The sequence below is a fragment of the Macaca thibetana genome, chromosome 4, assembly GCF_024542745.1.
Source record: "Macaca thibetana thibetana isolate TM-01 chromosome 4, ASM2454274v1, whole genome shotgun sequence".
Taxonomy (NCBI): domain Eukaryota; kingdom Metazoa; phylum Chordata; class Mammalia; order Primates; family Cercopithecidae; genus Macaca; species Macaca thibetana.
The window spans coordinates 130,788,265-130,803,217 of NC_065581.1; the positions used below are offsets into that span (position 1 = coordinate 130,788,265).

At 39.0% G+C, this 14,953-nt stretch overlaps 1 long non-coding RNA gene across 1 annotated transcript in view; it reads right to left on the bottom strand.

The window, feature by feature from the left end:
* Positions 1 to 1,386: 1,386 nt before the first annotated feature.
* LOC126952898 (uncharacterized) overlaps positions 1,387 to 14,953 on the bottom strand; it is a 28,186-nt gene continuing 14,619 nt past the window's right edge. The window contains exon 2 of the long non-coding RNA XR_007725062.1: positions 1,387 to 2,616. This is a non-coding gene — a long non-coding RNA (uncharacterized LOC126952898). The remainder of the gene's footprint in view (positions 2,617 to 14,953) is intronic.

Here is a 14,953-nt window from a genome sequence, read left to right on the forward strand (position 1 = left end):
TCTGCTTCACCCTGTTTTATTCTTTGTTTACCTTTTCTAGCTATCATGCTGCTAGTAGCTTTTTTTTTTTTTTTTTTTTTTGAGACGGAGTCTAGCTCTGTCGCCCAGGCTGGAGTGCAGTGGCCAGATCTCAGCTCAGTGCAAGCTCCGCCTCCCAGGTTTACGCCATTCTCCTGGCTCAGCCTCCCGAGTAGCTGGGACTACAGGCGCCTGCCACCTCGCCTGGCTAGTTTTTTGTATTTTTTAGTAGAGACAGGGTTTCACCGTGTTAACCAGGATGGTCTCGATCTCCTGACCTTGTGATCCGCCCGTCTCGGCCTCCCAAAGTGCTGGGATTACAGGCTTGAGCCACCGCGCCCGGCCGTGCTACTAGTAGCTTTTATCATGCTACTAGATTTGTTGTCTAAGTTCTATCATTCAATCCTTTATTTTAAAAACAGGTGAGAAGGCAATTTATATTAATACTCTTTTTTTTAAAAAAAAAAAAAAGACACTAATATGAAATAGTCTGCTTTTTGACTTGTTTTTCTGTGGGTCAGTAATTTTTTTAAAAAAGAAAATGTGACCTATTTGCCTTAAATGCCTACATTAAAACAAAGCTATTTCTTAATGTCTTTGATTTGCATTCTTATTTATTTATTTATTATTTTACTTTATTGTTTGGAGACAGGGTTTCACCCTGTCTCTCAGGCTTGAGTGCAGAGGCACAACCAGGGCTCACTGCAGGCTCCACCTCTCAGGCTCATGTGATCCTCCCACCTCAGTCTCCTGAGTAGCTGGGACCATGAGCATGTGCCACCATACCTGGCTAATTTTTTTTTTTTTTTTGTAGAGACATAGTCTCCCTTTCAGGCTGGTCTTGAACTCCCAAGCGCAAGTGATCCTCCTGCTTCAGCCTCCCAAAGTGCTGGGATTACAGACATGGGCCACCGCAGCCAGCCCTTTGCTTTAGTAGTAATAGTAATAAAGTAGGTCACTAATGCGGGAATAACTTGAAAAATGTGGGAATAACTTGAAGAATGTTTAACCTGAGTTCACAGCATCACAGATGGAATATGTAATTGTTAAACTCAGGAAAGGACAACTGAACATTAACCTCATTTTCTAAATCTCTTTTCCCAGGAATTAAAGCATGAATAATATTTGTTTGGTAAGATCTAAATGGCTTAGTAATCTCTAAGCCTGCAGAGAAATTCACTTTCAGAATTGCAAAATGGTTTATAAGGTTCATTAATAGTCAATTTTAAGTATGATTAAGTGCTAAGACTATTGTTAAGTACCCAAGAATTACTTGTTGTTGATTATTATGATCTCCTTTACCTGACTCAGAGAATGCATTTAAGTAGCCAAAGAAATGTGATAATTACTCATTAAGGAAACAAAATGTGGTGGGTATCTGGATTCCTTTTAATCTTCAGTGGTTTAAGAAAGAACATTGGAAACTAATTCCACAGGGAAAATGCTGTTGCTGAGGAAGGCGTTGGGACACAGATTGCTGACAACAGGATTTGGTTTTGAGAACTGAATTTGAAAGACCAAAATGAGTTATGTTGTCTTCCCTGAAGGCAGATGGGTACTTGTTAAGAACTTCCTTCAGCAAGAAAGTTAGGATCCCTGCCATGTTCTCCACCTCCTCACAGTTTCCTCCCTTCTGGAGCTCTCTATGGGAAGCAGGCACGAGTCACCAGAAGAGGGAGGTTCTTGATGGGGCACTCTTGGGGGTCCGAGGACTCAATCAAGGTCCTAGAGGGTGAGCCCATCTTAACTAGAGATGGCAGAACTTGACCCAGGAAGGCCTTGTGGTCATTGGGGTTGTACGCAGCACACCCCTGGCACATTCTGTGCCACTCTTCTTTTGGCTCTAATTATTACCAGCAAACAGTGACATCAGGACTTTGGGGGAAGGTTGTGTCCTCCAGGCCTTTGTTAAAACCTTCTAAAGATGTAAATGGCATTGCCTTCCCTGGCACCAGCAGAATTCTACTCATACCCTATTAAACCTTGTTTGCAAATGCAAGGCGTGATCAGTCAGGCCCCCCATGGCATGGTGCTACAGGCTGCCCTTACCACAGTAAGAGCTTTGTAAGCAGCTTTGCTACTATCCTGGATTTTTAGATACTGCCCTGACCTCCAACTCTGAGCTCCATTCTTTCCCTGATTCCTTAGGTAGCTTTCACTTGAGCCTGACTTGTCCAGTTCCTAGTCTTTTATTCTTCCAAGGGTGCACCGGGACAGCTGGGATCTCTGGATTTTAAAGCACCTCCTCTTGCACATCCCCCCAACACCACACATGCAGGACCACACCTCCACCTTTGCCCCTGCTGGACTTTGACTTCTGGGCACACCTGGAGCAGCGAGACAGCTTGCAGTCTGAGCTTTGGCCTGCATTCTAGAATTCATCGTTGTCTCCTCTTCAGGGTTAATGTTTCTACATTTGTTGCTTTAATTTACCCTCCAGCTCTGAGCTCTAGCTCTGCCTTGGCTTGCCTATTACCTTGGCCACACAGCCAAGCTGGCAGGTTCCCCAAAGCCAGTCTATTCATGCCCATTCCTCAAGTTTGCTGTAGCTATTTGTGTGCTTCAGCTTCCAAGAAGTCTCCAGACACAGGACAAAGGCTGAAACGAAAGAGTAATAGGAAGTAAGTTATCTTAGCAGGCTCCCCTGTGAATGCTGGTGAGGGGTTGCTAAAAGGAACTTCTCAGATCAACACTGACAAGGATTCTCAAGGGAAGGCTTGGTGATAGAGTGAGATAGATATTCACTGGAAGTAGAACAAGCCTAAATTAAAACATCAACTCTTTTACTGGCTCCTTTCACAGATGAGAAAATGGGGGACCAAAAATATGAACTGCCTTGGCCACTATCACTCCGATTAAAATAGAACAACGTTGGAACCAGCATCTTGCTTGCTGGATGGGTACAGTGTTGTCTACCCTTATTCATTCAACAAGTATTCATTGAGTGTCTACTCTAGGCCATGCCACTGCAATTTAACAGTTCTTGGCTGTATAATAAATAGGTGCTACAAAACATATGAATTAAATATAATAAAAGGCAGCCATTGTAAGGGATATTAATCTGGTTAAAAAGTAATAAATATATTTAGAATTTTAAAATAATTCAATGTTATTTTTGCTGGTGTGATGATAGAAGTATATATAATAAGTTTTAATGGAAATTCATAAATAAGAGCTACCAAATTGTGCTGTGATTCTCTGGAAGGTTTCTTATGTTGGATGGTACAGAAATCAAACTGGAAGGCAAGATAAAATTTAGATAAGTTGAAAAGAGAGGGAAGGGTTTTTCAGTAGGAGAAATGGAAGTTTTGTATTGAGGATTTAAAAGAGAAGGTTATATAGTTAATGTGGGAACAAATTACAGACAGCTTTGAGAAAAAGCCAACCAAAAATGTTTATGGGGGGTCGAGGGTGGTGGCTGACACCTGTAATCCCAGTACTTTGGGAGGCACAGACAGGCGGGTCACTTGAGGTCAGGAGTTTGAGACCAGCCTGGCCAACATGGTGAAACCCTGTCTCTACTAAAAATACAAAATTAGCCGGGCATGGTGGTACACACCTGTAATCCCAGCTACTCAAGAGGCCGAGGCAGGAGAATTACTTGAACCTAAGAGGCAGAGGTTGCAGTGAGCCAAGATCCTGCCACTGAACTCCAGCCTGGATGACAGAGCAAAACCTTGTCTTAAAAACAAAACAAAACAAAAAAAGCAAAAGTGTTCACATGGCACTGGAGGGCCACTGAAGTGTTAGCAGGGGAGTGCCATGAGGAAGCTAGGCTTTACGAAGACTGCTCCAGCAATGCTAGATTGGGGTGAGGGTGGGGGGCTAGGAGGAAGAAGGTGAAAGCCTAGAATTAGTACAATAAGTTATTTAATATCAGGCCATTAAAATCTTCAATTAAAGGAGATTCTTAAAATCAAATATGTCTTTTTCAAGTACTTATAATAATGTGATCTTAGGATTAAAACACAACTGTCATCTTTGGTGCTGACAAATGTGCTATAGCAAGGAATTTAGATTGTATATTCCTACCATGAGTCTTACATGGAAATGGATGAAGGTAATGCTTAAGAATAACTTGTTCTCAGATTAAGCAAACCACCTCCCCTCCCCAACAAAATGGTTTTCAAATCTATGAGTTCTGTTAACATTTCTTTCATAGTTAGTACAAAAATAAACAAAGCTAGTTCATGCTCACATAACTAAAAATTCTCCGTGAGTGAGCATGTGTTAATCAACCAGAAGTTCAAAGATACAAATAACATCAAAAATCATTAAAAAATTAAAAAACGAAATTCACCCCCGATCCCATCACTCAAACACCAACTGCTGTTTTTCATCTTCCCATGTTCTTTTTACCAGGTTTTGTTCATATGTTGCTGTGTCACTTTTTATGATGGTAAAACTGTGTTTACTCATAAAAATAGAGGTAGTGAAATTGACAATCTTTGTCTCTAACATAAGAATAGTTATCCTACTTTTTTTTTTTTTCTTTTGAGACAGGGTGTCACACTGTTACCCAGACTGGACTGCAGTGGCACGATCTCGGCTCACTGCATCCTCCACCTGTCGGGCTCAAGTGATCCTACCGCCTGAGCCTCCTGAGTAGCTGGGTTTACAGGCGCATACCACCTTGCCTGGCTAATTTTTGTATTTTTTGTACAGACAGGGTCTCACCATGTTGCCCAAGCTGGTCTCAAAACTCCTGGGCTCAATTGATCCCCTGTCCTCTACCTCCTAAAGTGCTGGGATTACAGGCGCAAGCCACTGCTACAGGCCAACCCTACTATTCTCAAATGAGATTTGCACCTTGGCAGATGGCAATATGAAGTAGAGATCTCACTGCCTTCAAGCTCTTCAAAGTAAAGACCATACTGTGGCATCTTCTTGAGGAAGCTTGATTAAACCCAGCAAAGCGCCCTGCAGTTAACTGTCTTCTGCTCCAACTGGCTGAGTAAATAACAAAAGGTGACAGCTGCAGTACTTTCTCTGTGTGTGTGCTTGTGTGTCTGTGTTTTTGTTGACAAGTTAGACACTCATCTCTCTAGTGAGTTGAACATTAAGCAGGTTGTATGTCTTCTGGAAAAATGACTGCATAAGGATTTTAAAGAAATTAAACCCTGGCTATTTGTTTGTAATATGTTTCTGAGATCTCGTCATTGTGGTTGAAAGGGAATGTTTTAACATTTACTCCATTAATATTTGAGTACTGTTATATTCAGTCTAGTTATATAGATTGTACGTCCAGGTTCACTTATCACTTAATGAGTTGTCCCCAGTGAACCAGACTTGCCTGCCTAGAGGCAATGGTCTGGGATGCACTGAATTTATTCAGAGGATTTTGGTTTGTTTGCTTTAATAACTCCTGTTAGCAAAACCTAAAACTTGAAAATTATCCAAATCCACTGCCAGAATATAGCTACAACAGCTCCAGTCTAGTGATAAAAGTAGAAAAAGGTTTTGATTCCCAATGACCTTGATTTATATAATTTTGCATGTACATGATGATCTTTGCTTTTGAGTTGTAGAAGCAAAAATGAAATTAGGTAATATTATTATTACTTTTGGGAGTTGAATACATCCTATGAAAATAAAACCAAATTCAAATAAAGCCAAAATGATAAAATGCTTGATATTTCATCCCAGCAGAGGTCTAATACCACCATATCTGTCATGAAGTTTACCTCAATGCAAAAAATAAATAAATAAATAACATTTATAATATTTTTTTTAAAAAAACTAAAATATATTTTTATAGTTCAGCTTTTTATTCCATGAACTGATGTTCCGTGTGATATCTATTCCACAAGAGCCAAACCAAAAATTATCTGTGCAGGAAGATGTTGTTACAGTTAATGGTCTCCACTAAGGATTAAAATACTCACTGTTTCAAAGTTTTATGGAGAGATCGGCATCTTACATAAAAATATTTTTCACCATAAATTAATTTTTCTTGTGCCTTGCTTTATTAAAAAAATTAAATACCCTTTGACTCTGAAAAATGTTTCTAAAAAAATCATAATTAATGGGAATAATAAAATAAATTTATATTGGGAAACTTTTCACAAGGCTATCTCGATATTTTCTCATAAAATCTTACTTGGTAGCAATTATTGGCATTCATTGACGGGTCAGGACACTGAAGCCTGAATGAATTAAAAGTCTTTTTGATTCTGATACCAAGTCAATAAAAAACCCATGATTTAGTTTCCCAGGACATTGTTCTTGTTATCAGCTTTGTATAACAAGCATTGATTGTAATAAAACAACAATTGAAGGTCCCCAAACAAGGATCCTTAAAAATGGTTTTACTGCTTCTGCCAAAGTATTGTGTCATAGTCACATGTGGAGCTGCGTGCTCAATGTGCTTACCCTGCATTCGTACACCGGCAGCTTTGCTTAGCACAGTTCTAAAGCCCTCTCTTTCTATTTTTCTTTTTTCTTTTTTATTACTTATTTATTTATTTATTTATTTATTTATTTATTTATTTATTGAGATGGAGTCTCATTCTGTCACCCAGGTTGGAGTGCGATGGCGTGATATCGGCTCACTGCAACCTCTGCCTCCTTGGTTCAAGCAATTCTTCTGCCTCAGTCTCCCGAGTAGCTGGAACTACAGGCATGCGCTACCACGCCCGACTAATTTTTTGTGTTTCAGTAGAGACAGGGTTTCACCGTGTTGCCCAGGCTAGTTGTGAACTCCTGAGCTCAGACAATCCACCCCACCTCGGCCTTCCAAAGTGGTGGGATTACAGGCGTGAGCCACTGCACCCAGCCTCTTCTTTATTTTTTTTTGAAACAAGGTCTCACTCTGCCACCCAGTCTGGAGTGCAGCGATGTGATCTTGGTATCCTCTCTTAGAAGTGGAAACAGGTGCCCTCTCTCTTCTCCTTTGTCCACTCTCCCTTCTTCCAGTGTCCTCTTCACCCAGATTCTGCCACATTTAATGAGTTTACAATTATTTTTAAATTTATTTCCATGAGATGGTATCTGCATATCAGCTGCGGATAGAAAGTAATCCATCATGCAGAAGTTAAACCATGTGTCATGTGAAGAGCAGGAGGTGGTAAGTCAGGGACATTTGGTGGAAAACCTCTCAGAAATATCAACCTCAGCATCACATGTCCACCTCACTTCAGATTTCAGAGTTCATGATATTTGTGCTAGAGTCAGTCATTGGAGTCAGTTCAAGTTTGGAGAAAATTTTCTTCCAAATTAACAGGAAAGAAGGAAGAAAGAGAGAGGAAGAAAGAGGAAGGAAGAAACAAAGGTGGAAGGAAGGAAGGAAAGAAGAGGAAAAGGAGGAAGAAAAAGGAAGAAAAGAAAAAGAAAGGAAAGAAAAAAGAAGAGAAAAAAGGGCAAGGCTTTTTGTACATGCATGCGTCCCTGCTCTTAGAAAAAAAAATTGTTTAACTAAGTTACTTCATTTAGCCCATGAAGATAATTTTTCTTTTTTCTTTTCTTTTTTTGAGACGGAGTTTTGCTCTTATTGCCCAGGCTAGAGTGCAGTGGTGAAATCTTGTCTCACTGCAACCTCCACTTTACAGTTTCAAGTGATTCTCCTGCCTCAGCCTCCCAAGTCACTGGAATTACAGGTGCCTGCCACCACGCCCAGCTAATTCTTTTGTATTTTTAGTAGAGATGGGGTTTCACCATGTTGGTCAGGCTGGTCTCGAACTGCTGACCTCATGATCCACCTGCCTGGGCCTCCCAAAGTGCTGGGATTACAGGCATGAGCCACTGTGCCTGGCCAATGAAGATAATTTTTCTTACAGAATCAATAAATTTCATCTAGCCAGTGGTCTCATTTCTGCAAATTCATATTAGAGGTTATTAATAGGGGAATAATGATGTGATCAAACAATTAGAAAAAATATATAGTATATTCAGGTTGAAGAAAACACAATTGCTCCTGAGAACTCACCTCGAATAGCTGCACCATATGGTTGTAGGAGTGGTTGGGGTCCACACACTTTAGGTTTTGTCTGTGATTGGGACGGAACATTAGGTAGACCTGATCCTGTAGCATTCTCATCTCAGTAGGCATCACCACCAGCTTCTCAGGTCCAAGCCTGAAACCTATCTGTACTTGAGACTTTCTTCTCTTTACACCAACAAACAGAGGAAAGAGAAAGAAATCTCTTCCTAATTAGAAGGCAGATTGACCCTTCTTCACTGTGGCTGTCTTATGTTACACACTCAGTAGGTTTTGACAGTATTATAGCGACAGCAGCTTGATTCTTCCTTTCTAATCCTGCTAGGGTGATCTTCCCAAAACACAAGCACGTTCAATTCCCTTTGTTTAAGGAGCTTAAACTCCTCAGATGCCCTGCCCTTGCCTCAGAATAAAATTCAAACCCAGCATACAGGGACTTTAATGAGTCAACCCCTATTTAATTCTCTCGTCTCCACCGTTCATTCCTTTTCCACTGGAACTCCATCCACTTTTTGGATAAAATGATATGCAATTCAGGCTGGGCGCGGTAGCTCACGCCTGTAATCCCAGCACTTTGGGAGGCCGAGGCCGGCGGATCACCAGGTCAGGAGATCAAGACCATCTTGGCCAACATGGTGAAACCCTGTCTCTAATAAAATTAAAAAAAAAAATTAGCTGGGCGTGGTGGTGTACACCTGTAGTTCCAGCTACTCAGGAGTTGAGGCAGGGGAATCGCTTGAACCAGGGAGGAGAAGTTGGCAGTGAGCTGAGATCGTGCCACTGCACTTCAGCCTGGCAACAGAGCAAGATTCCATCTTAAAAAAAAAAAATGTTGTGCAGTTCCAGAGAAGAGCACATTGTCTTGTGATGCCATGGCTATGCACGGCAGCTCCCTTTGCTGGGTCATCCTCCACTGCTGTTTCACCTGTTCACCTGGCTGGCTTGGTGCAGGCCTCATCCCTTTCAAGAAGTCTTGCCTGCCCCAGCCTGTTTTAAGTACCTGTTTTTAGTACCCCCAGTCTGTTTTAAGGATCTCTCGGAGGCTACACCCATCTTACACTGACCTCTTAACATGCTGCCAACCAGATGTTATCTATTTTCCTGTCTCCACCCTCAATTTTGAAATCCTTCCCAGCAGGCACCTAACACATTCCTGGCACAGAAAAGGTGCTCAGTACAGTAAACCCTTGCGAAATGATTTAAAGAATTAACGAACTAATAATCAACATGGTAACTGAAAGAAATGAAGGGGCAACATGAACATGAAGTTTGGAGTGGGCAGTAGTGTCAGTGAGAAAGCTGTTTCTCTGTAGTGTTACCTGAATTGGGTCAAATGAAAAAAAATCCAGGAGAACTGGGTTCTAATCAAACTTTAACACTAATTAACTGTCTGCCTCTGGGCAAGTTATGTCACCTCTGTCCACCTGAGCTGACTTTTCTATAAATAGTATGAACTCCATAGGTTTTCTGTGAGGGTAAATAAAATATTGTATATACAGTGTCTATATTTTTTCTAGAACATATTAAGAATATAACACGAGTTTAATAAGAATATAACGAGTTTAATAATTAAGAATCTAATAAATATTAACTTCAGCCTCTTAAAGTTTAATATTATCTAAACCTGATGAAATCAACCAATTCAAAGCAACCAAATCAAAGAGCTGTAGACTAGTAATTTCAAATAGAGAGTTACTGATTAAGAAAACAAAAACCTTCTGGCACAGAAGATGAGGATTAAGAAAAAAGAAGGCTGGGCACTGTGGCTCATGCCTGTAATCCCAGCACTTTGGAAGGCCGAGGCGGGCAGATCACTTGAGGTCAGGAGTCCTAGACTAGTCTGGCCAACATGGTGAAACCCTGTCTCTACTAAAAATATAACAATTAGCTGGGCATGGTGGTGGACGCCTGGAATCCCACCCACCTGGGAGGCGGAGGCTGAGGCAGGATAATCACTTGAACCCGGGAGGAGGAGGTTGCAGCAGCCAACATTATGCCATTGCATTCCTGCCTTGGTGACAGAGTGAGACCCTGTCTCAAAAAAAAAGGCAGAACTAAGTTCCAAAATGGGCTGGACGTGGTGGCTCATGCCTGTAATCCCAGCAGGCTGAGGATTGGAGGCTGAGGCAGGAAGATTACTTGAGCCCAGGAGTTCTAGCCTGGGCACCACGGCAAGACCCTCGTCCCTAGAAAAAAAAAAGAAAGATAAAGAAAAAAAAAAGTTCCAAACTGGAAGGGAAAATTGAATTCACATTAGTAATAATGTCTCCACCATTCCCTTTGTCTTTTTTCTTCTTTTCTTCCTGTAATACTTCACTTTATAACATTTCCTAGAGAAAGATTTATATACATATCTTAAGTGTACAGTTTGATGAGTTTTGACAAATGTACGTACCAATGTAACCAACAGCTTCTTCATGACAGAATATTTTAATGGCTTCAAAAAAGTTTTCTTGCACCCTTTTCCAGTGAGTTCCTTCATAGACAACAACTGCTCTGATTTATATAACAATATATTAACAGTGCCTTTTCTTGAACTTCATATACAGTAAATGAAATCATGTGTTCATCTTCACACAGCATTAGTCTGTGAGATTCATCCATATGTATGTATGAGTAGTTCTTCATTTTTTTGTGGCTGGGGAGTATTCATTTCTTTCCTTTTTTATTTAAAGAAATTCTGGGGGTACATAGTAGATGTATATATTTATGGGGTGCATGAGACGTTTTGATCCAGGCACTCAATATTCTTTTGTATGAATGTCACAGTTTGTTTATCCTTTCTCCTGTTAATGGACATCTGGGCTTTTTTCCCCAGCTCAGGATTATAAATATTCTTGTACGAGTCTTCTTGTAGATCTATATTTTTGTTTCTCTTGGTAAATACATAGGAGTAGAATTGCTAAGTCCTGGCATGTTTAGTTTTATTAAAAACTAACAAACAGTTCTCCAAAGTGACTGTATCATTATATACTTCTACCAGCTGTGAATGAGAGGTGTAGTTCCCTTCTAAATGCTTGCCAATATTTGGGGTTGTCAGCTTTCCAAGAAAGACTGTAACATTTTACATTTCCACTAAACTGTATGAGTTACTCCACATTCCTCACCAGCGCTTGATACTAGCAGTCTTTTTAACCTTAGTCATTCTAATGAGTGTGTAGTAGAGTGTGGTTTTAATTTGCATTTCCCTGTTGACTAGAGATGTTGAGTACATTTTCATATGCTTATTTGCCATCCGTATGTCTCCGTGTGTGAAGAGTTTGTTCAAATCTTTTTGCCAAATTTTTCATTGTGCTTGCCTTCTTACTATGGAACTCTTAAGTTTTTTTATAGATCCTGGACACAAGCCCTTTGACAGACATATGCTTTGCAAATATTTTCTCTCCATCTACAACTTGCCTTTTTACTTTCTTCATTGTGTCTTTCTAAAAGTATAGGCTTTTAATTTTGCAAAAGTCCATTTTGTCAACGTTGTCTGATGATCAGTGCTTTTCCTGTCCTACTTAAGAAAACTCTGATTAACTCAATGTCACGAAGACTTTCTCCTACATTTTTATCTGTAAGTTTCACTGTCTTAGCTTTTTTTATTTAGGTCTATGATTCATTTTGAGTTAATTTTTGCTTATAGTCTGAGGTAAGGGTCAAGGTTAATATTTTATTAATCCATAGAGATGTATAATTATTTCAGCACTTGTAAAAGACTATCCTTCCCACACGGAATTACTTGGCACCTTTATTGCAAACTAATCCATCATATAAGTGTGGGTCTATTTCCAGATTTTCTATTCTGTTCTATTGATCTATTTGTCTATCTTTATACCAATAACACACTGTATTGAATAATGTAATTTTATGATAACTTCTGAGATTAGGTATTGTGATAATGTGAAATATATATTTGGTCTCAGATCTGTTTCCTCCTAAAATTTTTAGAATCTTCAAAGCGATGTCCTTTTGTACACTAATGAGTTGACTGACAGCTGACAGCCCCTATGCAGCTTCAAGATGGAGACTGGTCACAGGAAAGACAAAGAAATCATTATAGGATTGGGAGGGTTACAAGAAAGACCAATAAATCATTGTAGGATTGGGACTTTCAGCCCACCTCGCAACCTCTGGGAAAAAGAAAGGGGCTGAAAGTTAAGTTGATCACCAATGGGTTGGTTTAATCAATCATGCCTATGTAATGAAACCTCTGTAAAAGCCCAAAAAGGCAGTGTTCAGAGAGCTTCTGGATAGCTGAACACGTGGAGGTTCCTGGTAGGGCATGGAAGCTCCATGCCCCCTCCTCCATACCTCATATGCATCTCTTTATCTATATCCTTTGCAATGTCCTTTGTAATAAACTGATAAACACAAATATTTCCCTGAGTTCTTTGAGTCATACTTGAAAATTAATTGAATCCAAGGAGTAGAGGATGGGAAACCCCAATTTCTACTTGGTGGGTCAAAAGCACAGGTAAAACACCTAGAGCATGCAATTGGCAATGAACATGGGACTCAGTCTTGAGGGACCTAATTCTCAAACTGTGTGATCTGATGCTATCTCCAGGTAAGTAGCATTAGAATTGAATTGAATTAGAGGACACCCAACTGGTGTACACCACAAAATTGATCGCTTGCCTGTTGCTGGGAAGAAATCACATATTTGGCCACAGAAGTCTTCTGTGTTGACTGTTATGGCAGGTGAGCAGCAGAGAAACAGTTCATGTTTTGCCACTGGAAGATATATATCCTCAAACTTTGATTTTCTTTTCTTTTCTTTTCTTTTTCTGAGATAATCTCGCTCTGTCCCCCAGGCTGGAGTGCAGTGGCGCAATCTCAGCTCACTGCAGCCTCTGCCTTCCAGGTTCAAGCGATTCTTCTGCCTCTGCTACCTGAGTAGCTGGGATTACAGGTGTGTGCCACCACACCTGGTTATTTTTTGTATTTTTGATAGAGACAGGGTTTCACCATGTTGGCTAGGCTAGTCTCAAACTCCTGGCCTCAAATAATCCACCCACCTTGGCCTCTCAAAGTTTGGGGATTACAGGCATGAGCCACCATGCCTGGCTATGTCCTCCAACTTTGTTCTTCATTTAAAAAATTATTATTGCTATTCTTTGCCTTTGGTTCTCCTTGTAAATTTCATGAGCAGCTTACTAATTTTTTCAAACAAGTCTATTAGGATTTGTATTGGTATTACATTGAATCTATAAATCAACTTAGGAAGAATTGCTGTCTTAATAATGTTGAATCTTCTAATCGACGAACATGTATGTCTATATTTATTTATGTCTGCTTTTGCTTTTCTCAGCAAGATTTTGTGATTTTCAGTGTAAAGGTCTTACCATCTTTTGATAAATTCATGTCTTAGTCCATTTAGGCTCATCACAAAATTCCACAAACTGAGTAGCTTGTCAGCAACAGAAATTTATTTATCAGAGTCCTAGAGGCTGGGAAGTTCAAGATCAAGGTGCCAGAAGTGTCCAGTTCCTTGTTAGACAGTGACTTCTTGCTCCATTCTTACATGATGGAAGAGGTAAACAAGCTCTCTGGGGCCTCTTTTATGAGAACACTAGTCCTATTCATAAGGGTTCCACCCTCGTGATCTAGTCATCTCCTCAAGGCCTCACCTCTTAACACTGTCACACTGGAAATTAAGTTTCAACATAGAAATTTGTGGCGGGGAAGGAGGATACAAACATTCAGACCATAAAAATCCCCAAGTATTTTTATGCTATTATAAATGGAATTTTGTAAGTTGTCTAATTGTTCACTGTGTACAGAAATATAAATTTTATTTATTGACCTTGTACCTTACCATCTTGCATTCACTTATTAGTTCTAGTAACTTTTTATAGATTCTTTAAAATTTTCTATGTACAAAATCATTTTATATATAAACAAATATAATTTTACTTCTTCTTTTCCAATTTATATTTTTTATTAGTTTTTTTGTATATTACATTGGTGAAGACTCCAGTGAAATATTGAGTGACCCAGTAAAAGTAGACATCTCTCCCTCATTTTTGAACTTAGGAGAAAATATTCTGTCTTTCAATATTGAGCATAATGTTATCCGTTAAGTATTCATAGATATTCTTAAATCAGATTTAGGAGAAAATCACCTTTTATTCCTACCTTGCTACCTTGCTAAGAGTTACTATTATAAACAAGTGTTGAATTTTTATAAAATGCTTTTTTTTTTAACATCAGTTGAAATAATCATTTTTCTGGTGTTTGCTCTGTTGATGTGGTGAAATACATTGATTTATTTTCCATTGTTAAATGCTATTTGTTGCAATGTATTACCCTTTTTATACATATTACTGGATTTGATTTGCCAAAATTTTGTTAGGAAATTTACCACTTATGTTTATTTGGCCTATTAACATAATGTCTTTTCTCGTGATGTTTTTGTTTTAATATCAGGATAATGCTAGCTGCATTTAAGGAACAAATTATTCCCTCTTCCTTTGTTTTTTGAAAGAGTTTGTTTTGAACTGGTTTCATTTCTTAAGCATTTAATGAAAATCCCCAGTGAAGACCTCTGAACCTGGAGTTATCTCTATTCAAAGCTCCTTAATTATGAACTGAGTTTCTATAATTAATATGAGGATATTTAAGTTCTCTGGTTTGTGGGGTTCTGATTTGGTAATCTATTTTTCTTAAGAAATTTGTTTATTTTATCTAAATTGTCAAATTTGCTGGCAAAAGCTACACATAGCATTCTCTTTTGATCTTTTTAATGTTTGTAGAATCTGAAGTGTTGCCCCCTTTTCTGATATTGGTAATTTTGGACTTGCATCTTTCAGCTAGAGTTTTAAGAATTTTATTAACATTTTAAAAGAACAAGTTTTATTTATTTTTTCTCTATTGCTTGTCCAATTTACCTTTCATTGATTTCTGCTATCTTTATTATTTTCTCCCTTCTACTTATTTGGGGTTAATTTTTGTGCTTTTTTTTGTAAGTTCGTAAGGTTGAAATGTAAATCATTGATTTTAGATCTTTTCGTT